General features: G+C 42.0%; 1 protein-coding gene across 3 annotated transcripts in view; it reads left to right on the top strand.

Moving 5' to 3' along the window:
- The first annotated feature begins 14993 nt into the window (after nt 1-14993).
- Nucleotides 14994-15334, top strand: part of GPCPD1 (glycerophosphocholine phosphodiesterase 1) — a 63432-nt gene continuing 63091 nt past the window's right edge. For 2 of the 3 annotated variants that reach the window (XM_061126637.1, XM_061126638.1), the window contains exon 1: nt 14994-15159. The gene's annotated coding sequence lies outside the window, so the exon portion shown is untranslated. The remainder of the gene's footprint in view (nt 15160-15334) is intronic. The other variant, XM_061126639.1, reaches the window with a different exon arrangement.

The following is a 15334-nucleotide window of genomic DNA, read 5'->3' as shown; positions in this document are numbered from 1 at the left end:
TGGACATGAGTTTGGGTAAATTCTGGGGAGTTGGTGATGGACCGGGAGGCCTGACGTGTTGCAATTCATGGGATCTCAAAGAGTTGGACACAACTGAGCAACTGAACTGAACTGAACTTTTGGACTACCAGTGAAATCCAAGACATGACACTTCTTTGCCCTGAAAATTTCACAAATTTTTTTTTCCTTCAAAACAACTTTATTGGGAATTCCCTGGGAGTCTGGTGGTTAGGACTCTGTGTTCTCACTGCTGAGGGGGCAGGTTTGATCCCTGGTTGGGAAGTAAGATTCCAGAAGCTTTGCAGAGTGACCAAAAAACAAACAACCCTTTCATTTTTGTTTCATTTGTTACCACAATTTGTTGCCATAATTCAGTAATTAGAAGATGAGCTTGTAGTTTAGCTTGCTTGTATATGCTTTTTCTATTGTTTTCGAGCATGATTAAAAATTAATACATATTCACATAGAATATTTGAAAAGCTAAGAAAAACACAAAAAAGACACAACTTCATGTTTCCACTACTTTTTTGTGTATTTACTGAGCATTTTAAAAGTAGTATATTAACATATATTTCTATAAATACATACATATCAAGAAATACTTTTATTAAAAAGTAGGATCATACTAAAAACTCTATCACTGTTTTTTACTTAGTAATAGACTGTGGACATTTTTTTAAGCAGGTACATAAGGAGTAATTAAATTCTTCTTTAAGTGACTATTTCTTCTGTAGATAAATGAGCATCATTTATGTAACCACTGCCAAATGTTTGTATTGTCTCTACTTTTTTCTTAGTTCTTAGTATATTTTCATATGCCTGTAAGTATACCTTTCTAAAAAATATAAATTCTGGGTTGAAAGCTATGCACACAAATGTTTCATAGCTATGATTCAAATACTCTCCAAAAGAGAGCTATCAATGAATATCCTTAACAATAATGTGCCAGATTATTTGTTTTTTCACATCCTTCCAAAACTGGGTGCTATAAATTCTTACTTCTATTACTGATAAGTTCCTATGGTTTCTCTTTGTTAAAGACTGTTGGAAACCCAGGAGGATGAAGGTCGTAGAACTAGAGATACGGTGGAATGAATTGCTCTGTTGGCTGCTAGAAAAGTTTTGGCTCTGAAATCAAAGAGGGCCATTCTGGGATCTGAGCAGGAAGAGATCATGTTTGTCTGTAGACCAAAGGATTACACAGAGCATAAGCCTGTGGTGGCATAATTAGATGGCAGACATCTTCCTTAGGGCTTTCCTCATAGTTCAGTTGGTAAAGAATCGGCCTGCAATGCAGGAGACCTGGGTTCGATTCCTGGGTCAGGAAGATCCGCTGGAAAAGGAAATGGCAACCCACTCCAATATTCTTGCCTGGAGAATCTCATGGACAGAGGAGCCTGGCAGGCTACAGTCCATGCGGTTGCAAGAGTCGGACATGACTTAGCAACTAAAACACCACCACCACTTCCTTTTGGCTCAGGGTAGTATCTTTGGACTAGAAACAGGATGAGGAGATGTTGCATCTTTTAGAATAATTGTGCTCAGCCCTGTGCCAAATTCAAATATTCATGTGAGGGACTTCCCCAGTGGTCCAGTGGTTAAGACTCCACCTTCCAAAGCAGGGAGCATGGGTTCAATTCCCAGTGGGGGAACTAAGGTCCCACATGCCATGGAGTACAGTAAAAAATTAAACAAACTTTGGACTTCCCTGGTGGTCCAGTGCTTAAGAATCTGCCTGCCAATTCAGGGGACATGGGTTTGATCCCTGGTCCAGGCAGATTCCATATGCCGAGGGACATCGAAACCCCAGCGCCTAGGACACATGCTCTGCAATAACAGAAGCCACCGCAATGAGAAGCCCATGCACCACAACTAGAGAGTAGCCGCCTCTTGCCACAACTAGAGAAAGCATAGGCGCGGCAACGAAGACCTAGCACAGCCAAATAAATAAATAAATACATATTTTAAAAAATAGTCATGTGAGATTAAAGTTTGTGGTTCTGAAATCACTCCAAACTTCTCTAAAGATTAGATGGCCCTTCTGGTAGCTGAGATTAATTACAAGAAATCATGGGCTTTAGAGGTCAATTATTTATTCCCTCAGGCAACAGAACTTATCAAGTACATCTGATAGGCATAGCTATAGACACTGGGCTTCAAAATAGAATAACATAAGATTCAGTAAATTCAAGCAGTTTACAAATTACTTGCCCCTCCAGTGTTCTTGGGTCTCCCTTGTGGCTTAGCTGGTAAAGAATCCGCCTGCAATGTGGGAGACCTGGGTTTGATCCTTGGGTTGGGAAGATTCCCTGGTGAAGGGAAAGGCTACCCACTCCAGTATTCTGGCCTGGAGAAATCCAAGGGGTTGCAAAGAGTTGGACATGGACATGACTGAGTGACTTTCACTTTCACAAATTAGTTGGGACTGGGGAGACTAAAACCAAAAACCAATACCAATAAAGATGCAGTTGATATTGTCTATGCAAAATTTACCCATGTAAATTTTTATCACACCCACCCCCTCAACACAAACACACACACACACACACACACACACACACACACAAACTCTAAGAAAAAAGCAGGAAGAAAGAAAAGGGTTGTAAGGAAAGGCTTCCAAGATAAGTACAGATAATTTGATGACTTCTTGGAGCTAATTTTACAGTGGTTCAAGTGGGTGGGGTGAGGACAAGCAGAGGAGAAGAGTCCCTTGGAGCAGATCTCAACCTTTGTGTTCAACTTTGAATACCTAGTAATCTTATTAAAATGCAGATTCCAGGTCTGGCAGGACTGGAATACCAATGCTGCTGGCTCAAGGACCACACTTAAGATGGCAAAGTTCTAGGCTGATGTAGGCCTAAATCCTTTGGAAGGAAGGGAGTGGCTTGGGTCACAGACAAAGCTTTAGAGGTAGGTAGGATTCACTAATCGTGGAGAGCCATGGAGGTGGTGGTGAAATTTAATCCTGAGAGGTAGACTATGAGAATAAATCTACCCTTTTGCTTTCTTTGCCTTCCCCCTTCCTCCTCCTTCACCCACCAACCTTACATGAAGCAAACAAAGAGGAAGGCTTCTCTATTTTGAAAACAAACAGAAATTTCTGGCTATTACAGAATTCTTAGGTCTCTGAATTTCTTAAAATTTCCAAGATGAATTTTAGTCTCCTACAAAAAGAATTTGGCTGTTTGCCCAAGGTAGTGGGTGCCTGCTTTGGCCATGTTACTGAACTCAAATTAGGCTGTTTGCTGCTTGAAAGATGCAAGAAACTCTTGTTTGCAAGAAATATGCAAGAAACACCTTGTCAATAGACGAGTGTTAGTTGGAAAGTAAAGCTTGCTTTATTCAGGGGGCTGGCAACCTGTGGTGAAAGCAAATTTATGTCCAAGAACCAATTCTGAAGTTTTTGGTCGACCATGAAAATTTTTTAAAGGGATAAAGAGGAAGTTAATTATTTGGGGGAAGGTGTCAAGAGTCTTTCTTATCACACACTGTGTGCAGACTTTCTTCTGATTGGTTGGTGGTGAGGTAACAGGGTGTGGTTCCAGGAATCTTGAGCTCAGCCTGAAGTTCCCATCCTCCACCTGGGTGGGGCCCTCAGTGGTGGTTTAGTCGCTAAGTCATACGACCCCATGGACTGTAGCTTGCCAGGTTCCTCTGTCCGTGGGATTTTCCAGGCAAGAATACTGGAGTGGGTAGCCATTTCCTTCTCCAGGGACTTCGGGACCCAGGAATCGAACCCTGGTCTCCTGCATTGCTGGCAGACTCCTGCATTGCAGGCGATTCTTAAGGTGGGTGGGGGCCTTAGTTCCTGCAAAAGAGCTCAAAGATATATTGTAATGTATACCCCTTGAGGAGGAACCAGGATTCTGCCCCTTGCCTACACTATTGTTTCTTTGACTGCCCCTCCTTTTTTTCTGCATTCCCTCCCTTTTCTGGTTGCTTAAGGCTTCCCTGGTGGCTCAGTCAGTAAATAGTCTGTCACAATGCATGTGACCTGGGTTTGATTGCTGGGTTGGGAAGATCCCCTGGAGAAGGAAATGGCAACCCACTCGAGAATTCTTGCCTGGAGAATTCCATGGACAGAGGAGCCTGGTGAGCTACAGTCCATGGGGTCACAAAGAGTTGGACACGTCTGAGTGACTAACTTTCACTTTTTTCCCTTTTCTGATTAGCAACTGTTTTTATCTGCCCTTTGGAAATTAAGGAACGCCAAGGAGGCCAAGTAAAGCCTGTTTCCTGCAAAGGAGAAAAGGCAATGTGGAAGGATTTGTACCTGGGAGGGCCCCACAGGGTCTTGCTCAGTTTCAATTAGTCTATGATTTGAAATCTGAGACCTAAAAAGTAATCACTGATTTTAATAAGTTTTATCAGCCTAGGATGTCATTTCCTAAAGAACTTTTCTGTAATAACTGCCTACAGGAAACCTCTCTCCAAGTCCAGTAAAATAAACATCTCTAAAACGAACTAATTAGTTGTGGTTACTAATGCTCACTTCTATAGTTGGCTGGGTAATGAAATAACTTGGGAGACAATTTCCATTTCTGATGGGCTTTGGTTGACTACACACACTATAACTGAGTCTTCTAACCATTAATCATAGATATAATACTTGTATTAAATAAAGGTCATTTAATCAGTTTTTTTTAAAAAATGCCTGTGTGCTCAGTCACTCAGTCATGTCCGGCTCTTTGTGGCCCCATGGACTGTAGGTGGCCAGGCTCCTCTGTCCGTAGAAGTTTCCAGGCAAAAACACCAGAGTGGGTTGTCATTTCCTCCTCTAGAGGATCTTCCCAACCCAGAGACGAATCCTCATCTCTTGGGTCTCCTGCATTGGCAGGCAGATTCTGATAGTTAAATAAATCTAGAGAGAAAAAGACTGGATTACAGGGGTGCAAAACAAGGATACAATAAATAAAAGCAATAAAGTGTTAGTTCTCAGTCTTGTTTTCATTTTTAAGTAAAATAACAGAGGTACGGTGCAAAACAAGAGTAGAACAGAGAGAAGGGTTATTGCTGCTAATCTGCCCATCTAAATCATTCACATAATAGATGCACCACCAGTGCCAAAAACCTTTGCCTTCCTGACTCTGGCTCCAGCATTCTTTGGCCTGGCACCAGTCTGGATTGAGCAGCTGGGTTTTTGGCCCTTGTGTGTGGTAGCAGGGCTGATAGTGGTTGTTTTTTGTTGCTGTTCAGAGTAAGGATATGCCCTGAAACAGCAGCTCATTTTGTGAACAATCAATATTTTCACTAAAATGGTAAAATGATAGCCCATCAACTGTGGAACAGTTTGAGCAGTAAAGGGAACTCTTTTGGGGGATCCATTGTAATGCAAAATGCACAAGACTCAGAGGCATTTGGAAAGACAAGAAAATAGTAATAAGTGGAACTGACTGAAGACAAAATGTTCAGTATTTTCTGAAAAAATTTTGTGTATGAGAAAAATGGAAATATAGTGTTAGTTTAGGTGTAATACATAGTGATTTGACAATTACATACATTTTTGTGAACATAGGAGTGCATTTATCTTTTTGAATTAGTATTTTTGTTTTCTTCAGGTGAATACCTAGAAGTGGAATTGCTGGATCATATGGTAGTTCTATTTTTAATTTTTGAGGCACCTCGATACTGTTTTCCACTAATTTACATTCCCACCAAGGAATGCACAAGTTTCCCGTTTTCCACATCATAGCCAAGACTTCTAGTCTCTTGTCTTTTTGATAATAGCCATTCTGACAGGCATGATGCGATAGCTTATTGTGGTTTTGCATTTCCCTGATGATTAGTGACGTGGAGCATCTTTTCAGGTTGGCCAATCTGTAGGTCTTCATTGGAAAAATGTTATGTCCTCTGCCTATAATTTAATTGTTCTGCTTCATTGTATCCAGTTTCACCAAAATGAGAAAATTGTTATTCTATTCTCCCTTTTTGTGGAAGAGACTCTATATAGCAACTGACAAAGCTTTCTAAATAATTCTTCCATTTACTTAAAACATTTTTTTTTTTTGAAGCGCTCCCTTTTTGGTTATATACATTTAAAATGTGATAGGGAAATTAAATGGGTAATGGTACTCTACCAAAACTATTAGCATAATTTCCACAATTCTGTGAATTAGGCTGGGCATTACCTTATTCCACCAATTCTACTGTCCCTTTTGAAAAATTTAACCTCTGAAATCACTGATGGCCAGGGAGGAGCAGCCCTGACATATTTGTCCTCTAGACACACTTGAATGTCGTTGTTTTCCCTGAAGACCTTTGAAGATGGAGTAGGAATCCAGACTATTATCTGTAGACCTTTGTTGATAGCTTCCCTTAGACTCAAAACCAGCAATGGCATCAAAACTTGGCCATTGGTATCAGTGACTTAGGTCCTGATGATCATATTTGAGCACTTTAAAAAAAATGTTGTCACTAATGTTATTGGATAATATTGTTTTGAAAACTAGGGCATTACAAATTAAATTACAAAATTTATGGTTGAACTATAAATGTGAAGATGCTTCAGGAATACCAGGAGAAATATCAATAGCCTCAGATACCCAGATGATACCACCCTTACAGCAGAAAGCAAAGAACTAAAGAACCTCTTGATGAAAGTGAAAGAGGAGAGTGAAAAAGTTGGCTTAAAACTCAACATTGAGAAAGCTAAGATCATGGCATCTGGTCCCATCACTTCATGGCAAATAGGTGAGGAAACAGTGGGAACAGTGAGAGACTTTATTTTCTTGGGCTCCAAAACCACCGCAGATGGTGACTGTAACCATGAAATTAAAAGACGCTTGCTCCTTGAAAGAAAAGCTAAGACCAACCTAGACAGCATATTAAAAGACAGACATTACTTTGCCAACAAAGGTCCGTCTAGTCGAAGCTATGGTTTTTCCAGTAGTCATGTATGGATGTGAGAGTTGGACTATAAAGAAAGCTGAGCATCGAGGAATTGATGCTTTTGAACTGCAGTGTTGCAGAAGACTCTTGAGAGTCCCTTGGACTGCAAGGAGATCCAACCAGTCCATCCTAAAAGAAATCAGTCCTGAATGTTCATTGGAAGGACTGATGCTGAAGCTGAAGCTTCAATACTTTGGCCACCTGATGCGAAGAACCGACTCCTTGGAAAAGACCCTGAAGTTGGGAAAGATTGAAGGCAGGAGGTAAAGGGGATGACAGAGGATGAGATGGTTGGATGGCATCACCAACTCAATGGATATGAGTTTGAGGAAGCTCTGGGAGTTAGTGATGGATAGGGAAGCCTGGCATGCTGCAGTCCATGACAGCACAAAGACTCCATGGACTGATTCGTAAAGACACGACTGAGCGACTGAACTGAAGTAAGCAATTTATTTTACTTATATTTTCCTTTTCATGCATATATGCACAATAATGATATATAATAAAATTTGTGTCTAAATAGATATAAAAGAACACTTTCATTAAATAAAATGAAACAAAATATAAGAAGATGTTATGGCATATTTTAAAGGGCAGCACTTTTTGATTCTTAGTATTGTCTTACAATCAGCTTCTTAGGTATGTTGAAATTGGTAGTTCTTTCATGGAGTTGAGGTATAGGGAAGGTCTAGGGGGGAAGGTAAAGTGTCTGCCTATAGTGTGGGAGATCCGGCTTTGATCCCTGGGTCGAGAAGATCCCATGGAGAAGGAAATGGCAACCCACTCCAGTACTCTTGCCTGGAAAATCCCATGGGCGGAGAAGCCTGGTAGGCTACAGTCCATGGGGTCTCGAAGAGTGGGACATGGGCTAAGCAACTTCACTTTCAGGAGGGACATAGTCATTAGGTAGCAACAGGTACTGTGTCAGAGGCTGGGTGCCTTCTCCAGCTTCATTTGAAATAACCTATGGTATTTAAATTTCCACTTCACTGATGAAGAAACAGGTCAAAGATATTTTGAGCTAACCTTCTGAACCTTAGGTGCTACAGACATTTCGATATGATGGTACAACTGAGAGCTTGGAAAGCATGGACCAGAAAAGCAGCAGCCAATTTGAAATTGGTTTAAAGGTTCACATTTGCAGCACTTAAAAAATTTTGGAAATCAGCAGTTCCCTTGGTTTCCTCCATATAGAATTGATCTTTATATGAAAAAAAATTAACAGCAAGAACAAACTTCAGCAATTGTGTCACTTTTATGAAGAATTAGTCAGTTCAGTTCAGTTGCTCAGTCATGTCCAAGTCTTTGCGACTCCATGGACTACAGCACGCCAGGCTTCCCTATCCATCACCAACTCCTGAAGCTTCCTCAAACTCATATTCATTGAGTCGGTGATGCTATCCAACCAACTCATCCTCTGTCATCCCCTTCTCCTCCTGCCTTCAATCTTTCCCAACTTCAAGGTGGTTTCCAATGAGTCAGTTCTTTCTATCAGGTGGCCAAAGTATTGGAGCTTTGGCATCAGTCTTTCCAATGAATATTCAGGACTGATTTCCTTTAGGATGGACTGGTTGGATCTCCTTGCAGTCCAAGGGAAGCGTCTTCAACACCACAGTTCAAAAGCATCAATTCTTCTGTGCTCAGCCTTCTTTATGGTCCAACTCTCACATCCATACATGACTACTGGAAAAACCATAGCTTTGACTGGATGAACCTTTGTTGGCAAAGTAATGTCTGTCTTTTAATATGCTGTCTAGGTTGGTCTTAGCTTTTCTTTCAAGGAGCAAGCGTCTTTTAATTTCATGGTTGCAGTCACCATCTGCGGTGGTTTTGGAGCCCAAGAAAATAAAGTCTCTCACTGTTCCCACTGTTTCCTCACCTATTTGCCATGAAGTGATGGGACCAGATGCCATGATCTTAGCTTTCTCAATGTTGAGTTTTAAGCCAACTTTTTCACTCTCCTCTTTCACTTTCATCAAGAGGTTCTTTAGTTCTTCTTCGATTTCTGCCATAAGGGTGGTGTCATCTGCATATCTGAGGTTATTGATATTTCTCCCGGCAATCTTGATTCCAGCTTGTGCTTCATCCAGTCTGGCATTTCGCATGATGTACTCTGCATATAAGTTAAATAAGCAGGGTGACAATATATAGCCTTGACATATCCCTTGTGCAATTTGGAAACAGTCTGTTGTTCCATGTCCAGTTCTAACTATTGCTTTTTGATCTGCATACAGATGTCTCAGAAAGCAGGTAAGGTGGTCTGGTATTCCCATCTCTTGAAGAATTTTCCACAGTTTGTTGTGATCCACACAGTCAAAGGGTTTGGTGTAGTCAATAAAGCAGAAGTAGATGTTTTTCTGGAACTCTGTTGCTTTTCCAATGATCCAATGGATGTTGGCAATTTGATTTCTGGTTCCTCTGCCTTCTCTAAATCCAGCTTGAACATCTGTAAGTTCATGGTTCACGTACTGTTGAAGCCTTGCTTGGAGAATTTTAAGCATTGTTTTCCTAGAGTATGAGATGAGTGCAATTGTGTGGCAGTTTGAACATTCTTTGGCATTGCCTTTCTTTGGGGTTGGAATGAAAACTGACCTTTACCAGTCCTGTGGCCACTGCTAAAGAATTAGTAGGGGCTTCTATAACTTGGGAATTGCTCATGGACTCATGCAGACAGAATGAAAGGCACGGCCCTTAACCTTGAGGGACAGGGCTACCTGTGAGGTGAATGAAACACGAAATTGATAGCCTTCTGAATCTGTAAAAGATTCTGACAGTACAGAGATTGTGAAATATCTCAGGAGATATTCAAAATATTTACACGGGTTGATCAAGGGGTAAGTATGAATGATCACTCTTCTTAAAAAATTAATTAATTAATTAGGCTATGTCAAAGGTCCCCTGGAGAAGGGCATGGCAACCTACTCCAGTATTCTTGCCTGGAAAATCCCATGGACAGAGGAGCCTGGCAGGCTTCAGTTCACACTGTCGCATCAAATCGGAAGTAGGAAGCAACTTAGCAGGCACACATGCAGGTGAAGTCTTAGTCGTTGTGCAAAGGATCTTCATTGCATCATGTGGATCTTTTGTTGTGGTGCATGGACTCTCTCTAGTTGTGGCGAACGGTCTCTGGAGTGTGGACTTCAGTAGTTTCAGTGTGTGAAGTTAGTTGCTCCAAGGCATGTGGGATCTTAGTTCCCTGACCAGGGATTGAACCTGTGTCCCCTGTCTTAACTACTGGACCATCAGGGAAGTTCCCAAATGATCTTTTATCCACATAATAATGAATATTTCTGGGATAAGACTCAGCATAAAACAAAGCTGATTAGTTAAAATTACCAAAGGTGTATAGGAGTACATTAGTTGCTCATGAGTGTGACTTTTTGCAATCCCATCTGACTCTGCAACCTCATGGATTGAACCAGCTCCTTTGTCCACAGAACTCTAGAGGCAAGAATACTGGAGTGGGTAGCCATTCCCTTCTCCAGTGATCTTCCCAACCCAGGGATCAAACCTGGGTCTCCTGCATTGCTGGCAGATTCTTTATAGTCTGAGCCATCAGGGAAGTCCATTGTTGGAGGAATCAACACTTTGTGATAAAAATAAAGGCTTGCAAAATTAGACTTGGTAAAATAGTGGCCACAAAAGTAGATGCTATAGTTGGTTAAAAAAATACTGGTATCAACATAAAACTTTTTTTTTTATAGTAAAATTTATATGAAAAACCTGAACCCGGGATTTCTCTGGTGGTTCAGTGGTTAAGAAGGGTTTGATTCCTGATTTGGGAAGATGCCACATGCTGAGGGTCAACTAAGACCCTGCACCACGAATACTGAACCTGTGCAACTAGAGCCCATGTTCTGCAACAAGAGAAGCCACTGCAGTGAGAAGCTTGCACACCTTAAAGAAGAGTAGGTCTCCATGCTACCCACCCCCTGCAATTAGAGAAAACCCAGCACAGCTAAAAATTAATTAAAAAAACCCTGAACCTAACAAAGGTAATTTCAATAAAATAGCCATGAAACACCATGGAATATTACTCAGCCATTAAAAAGAATTCATTTGAATCAGTTCTAATGAGATGGATGAAACTAGAGCCCCTTATACAGAGTGAAGTAAGCCAGAAAGATAAAGAACATTACAGCATACTAACACATATATATGGAATTTAGAAAGATGGTAACGACAACCCTATATGCAAAACAGAAAAAGAGACACAGAAGCACAGAACAGACTTTTGAACTCTGTGGGAGAAGGTGAGGGTGGGATGTTTCAAAAGAACAGCATGTATATTATCTATGGTGAAAGAGATCACCAGCCCAGGTGGGATGCATGAGACAAGTGCTCAGGCCTGGTGCACCGGGAAGACCCAGAGGAATCGGGTGGAGAGGGAGGTGGGAGGGGGGATCGGGATGGGGAATACGTGTAACTCCATGGCTGATTCATATCAATGTATGACAAAAGCCACTGAAATGTTGTGAAGTAATTAGCCTCCAACTAATAAAAAAACAAAAACAAAAACAAAACCATGAAACTAGCAACAACTTACTTCTACCTCTATTACCGAGTCCAGGCTCACTCGACTTGCCACATGACAGGCCAATGAATCCAAGAGTCGAGGTGTTGAGGTAAAGAAAATGAAGTTGCTCAGTCGTGTCCACAGTCTTTGTGACCCTGTGGACTATAGCCTAACAGGCTCCTCCATCCATGGGATTCTCCAGGCAAGAATCCTGGAGTGGGTTGCCATTCCCTTCACCAGGGAATCTTTCTGACCCAGGGATCAAACCCAAGTCTCCTGCATTGTAGGTAGATGCTTTACCGTCTGAGCTACCAGGGAAGCCCTGATTGAGGTAAGGAAGAGATTTTAAATGGGGAGCCAGCAGATCAAGAAGGTGGCAAGCCAGAGCCTCAAAATAACCAATTTATGTGGGTCTGGGTGCCAGGTTCTCTTATAGACTGGAGAGAAAGAAGCAACGAGGAACTAAAGTCAAAAGGCAGAATAGAGAGGGAAATGCAGTGGGGGAGATAAAGTGGAAGGGTCTTCAGTCTTGCAAAACATCTCCAAGGGAGTGGCCAGCCTTTAGAAGGGGTGTGTTTCTTCTATTCACAGGTGAGCAGGGACAAACTTATCTGTCCAGGAGCTGAACAAAGTCACTTTAGTTTACAGTCAAGCAGAGGGGCAGGGTCCTCCAAGCAAGCAATTGAGTATGATTATAATAATAAAAGGAAGTAAAAAAAAAATAGTTTCCAACATGGAGTCAGAATTGGGTTCCTTCCTGCAACACCTCTACAAAATTTAAGTAAGAAAGGAAATGGGCTTAATCGTTTTGTCCAGAAAGAAAGCCTCATAATTCATCAATTTGAGGACATCTCCCTGGTGGCCCAGTGGCTAAGACTCTGCACTCCCAGTGCAGGAGGCCTGGGTTCAATCCCCCCTTAGGGAACCAGATTCCACCCCCATGATGCAACTGAAGATCCCTAGTACCACAGCTAAGACCCAGAGCAAACAAATAAATAAATATATTTAAGTTCATCAATTAAAAAATTTTCCAAAGATTTATATTCAATCACAGATAGTGAGGAGTAGGATTTAAGTTCAAGTCTGGGACCTAAGGCTAGAAGATTTTCCACCAATGCTACTACCATTGTTAATACATGAAAGACAAAGAGAGATCACGCAGCTGATTTTGGATGAACGAGTTAATATGTTTCATTATTTAATCAAATAAGATAACATTAAATATTTTAAATGAGGTAAGATCCAAGTTAATCTCATTAAACATTTCTTGCAAAAGTTATAACATTCCACAGAAGTAGGAGGAAGGAATGTATTGTTTATATTTTACTCTAATATAGCAATCATAACAAGGCATACATGATATAATCTAAAATATTTTGAATTATTATATAAGAGTTTTCAAGCAAGGCTGTGTAAAGTGGCAGCTCCAGGAGTCCCTTCTTTCCCTTTGCAGGTCCATGTTTCTCTGTTCTCAGTTTTTCAATTATCCAATGCTGCTGGCTTGTTTTGAATCTTCTAGAAATTCCTCAATTTCTGGCCCACTGATGGTGATTTTCAAATATGTGTAATTCTTCTATGATTTCAATAGGACTTAGGGAAAGAGCGTGGTTTCGACCCATCAACTTGAACTATAAACATTAGGCAAGTAATAGCTTGATTAAATAGTGATTACAGTAAAAAAAAAAAAAAGATCTAGTATAAACATTTAAAAAAAAGCAAACATATGAAAGAAATTCATCACTGAAGTATGACTAACAGCAGAGGAATGAAATAAACTCTAAGGTATTAGGAAATGTTAACAGCGGACTTTAGCGGATTAATAGTACATAATTAGGAGGAAATTTTAATTCCTTAAGAAAATTGTGACTAAAACTAGTGACATCAAGAAATCATTGCATCTTGTGTCTTGCACTAAGCAGGCACTTAAAAATTATTTATTAACTGACTAGACAACAGTCAGAAATGCTCTGGGAGCTAATCCAAGATCAAATATCAAATGCAGTCACCCGATATATAAAATTTTATTTTATTAACAAATATATCTATCTATAAAATCCGACTTATAAAACTAGGAGCTGTCTAAGAGCTAGAGCACCTCTAACTCAAATGCCTTTTTAATAGGACCATTCTAACCAATATGCTTCCCTGGTGGCTCAGAGGTTAAAGCATCTGCCTGCAATGTGAAAGACCCAGGTTCGATCCCTGGGTTGGGAAGATTCCCTGGAGAAGGAAATGGTAACCCGCTGCATTTTTCTTGCCTGCAGTAATCCCATGGAGAGAGGAGCCTGGTAGGCTACCGTCCACGGGGTCCCTAACAGTTGGATACGACTGAGCGACTTCACTTTCTTTTTTTCTTTAACCAATTTGCAGCTCAAGCTAGCTCTTGAGTCCTTTTTCCACATCTTAAGATATTTTTCATCTTACTCAATTTTAAACATAATTACAAATACATTATCATATTGCAATAGAATTATGAAATTTTCGAGTTGGAATCTCACTAGTTTTAAATGAAATCTGATAACAATTTTTTATTACGGGTAAACCAGCAGTTAACTTTGAAGACTGGAAAGCAACAGTTTAAGTTGGCTGATTAATTTTTCTGGAACCATCAAAGGAGAGAGTAAACCTTACCTTTTTTTTTTTTTCTTCTTCTTCTTGGTAAGGTTCTTCCCCCCACCCCCCACCCCCCAAAAAAATGACTACGGCTTTTGCAGAGATGTTTCTAGCTTCAAGCTTTATTTTACATATGAATAACCTGGGTCTTGTTACACGCAATTCATGCCGATTGACGTTGTTGTTCCTGAGTCGCTAAACTGTGTCTCACTCTTTTGCAGATACCATGTACTGTAAAAATGCGAGGCTCCTCCGTCTATGAGATTTCCCAGACAATTCTGGAGTGAGTTGTCATTTCCTTCTCCAGGGGATCTTCCCAACTCAGGCATCGAACCCCTTTTCTTGCCGTCTTCTGCATCGGCAGGCAGAATTCTTTATGATTGCACCTGGGAAGCCCTTAAAAACAATTGGAATAGGCAGGTCTGACAGGATCTCCAGAGGGCAACTGTGATAATAACCACCAGGTGATACTGCCAGTATGAACCCCATCCTTTGCATAAGGACAGTATAAACTCTCAACAATCTTAGGTCTCTCAACTCTCCTTAACCCTAAAGATTTGGTTAAGTGCGCTTTTCATTTTGTAACGAAATAGTTTCCACAGAATGTTAGGCTTGTTAATCTCCCTCGCTTTCCAATGGGACAGAAGACGCAATTCAGGATCTCAGCTCCACCTTTTCATTCTAGTTTGTTCTAGGACGGCTTAGGGGACCAAGGTAGGTGTCTAAGAACCCAGGCCAGGCCTCTGCCGCCGGTCCCGGTCAGCCGAAAAAGCCCACGCGGGGAACCCCTGGAATGCCCAGGAGTCCTCAGTTACTGAAGCCTGCCCTTACCAGAGTCGCGCGGGCCCGCCCCCAACGTGCGGCCCCCAACGTGCGGCCATCCATTGGCCCGGAGGGCGCCGGGCGTGACGTCAGGCTCCGCCTCGCCGCTCCTCAGGCCCCGCCCCGCGAGGTGGCCTGGCGGTTTGGTCTGGAGCAGCTGAAACCGGTTTGAGCGGAGCCGCTTCCTGTAGCTTGGTGCCGCTGCGGGCTGCCTGAGGGAGCGCTGGCGAGGTGCTGACGGCCGGCACCCGGCACCTCGGCCTGCGACACTGACTGTCGGGCGCGGCGTCGGTGGTGGCGCTGACCCGTGGACCCAGCAGGTGAGGTGGGAGGCCGGGCGGGCTGGGCGCTCGGTGCGGGGGCCGTGGCGCTAGCTCACGTGGCGGCCGAGCTGTCAGGGCTACGCGGCGGGGCGGGGGGCGAGTTGTGGGCAGGATCCCCCACCCTAGACGGGCAACCGGTCGGGGAACAGCGGCCTGGCGGTTTGCTCCTGTA

This window comes from Dama dama, chromosome 23 (assembly GCF_033118175.1).
Source record: "Dama dama isolate Ldn47 chromosome 23, ASM3311817v1, whole genome shotgun sequence".
NCBI lineage: Eukaryota > Metazoa > Chordata > Mammalia > Artiodactyla > Cervidae > Dama > Dama dama.
This window is presented reverse-complemented; position numbering and strand designations above follow the sequence as displayed.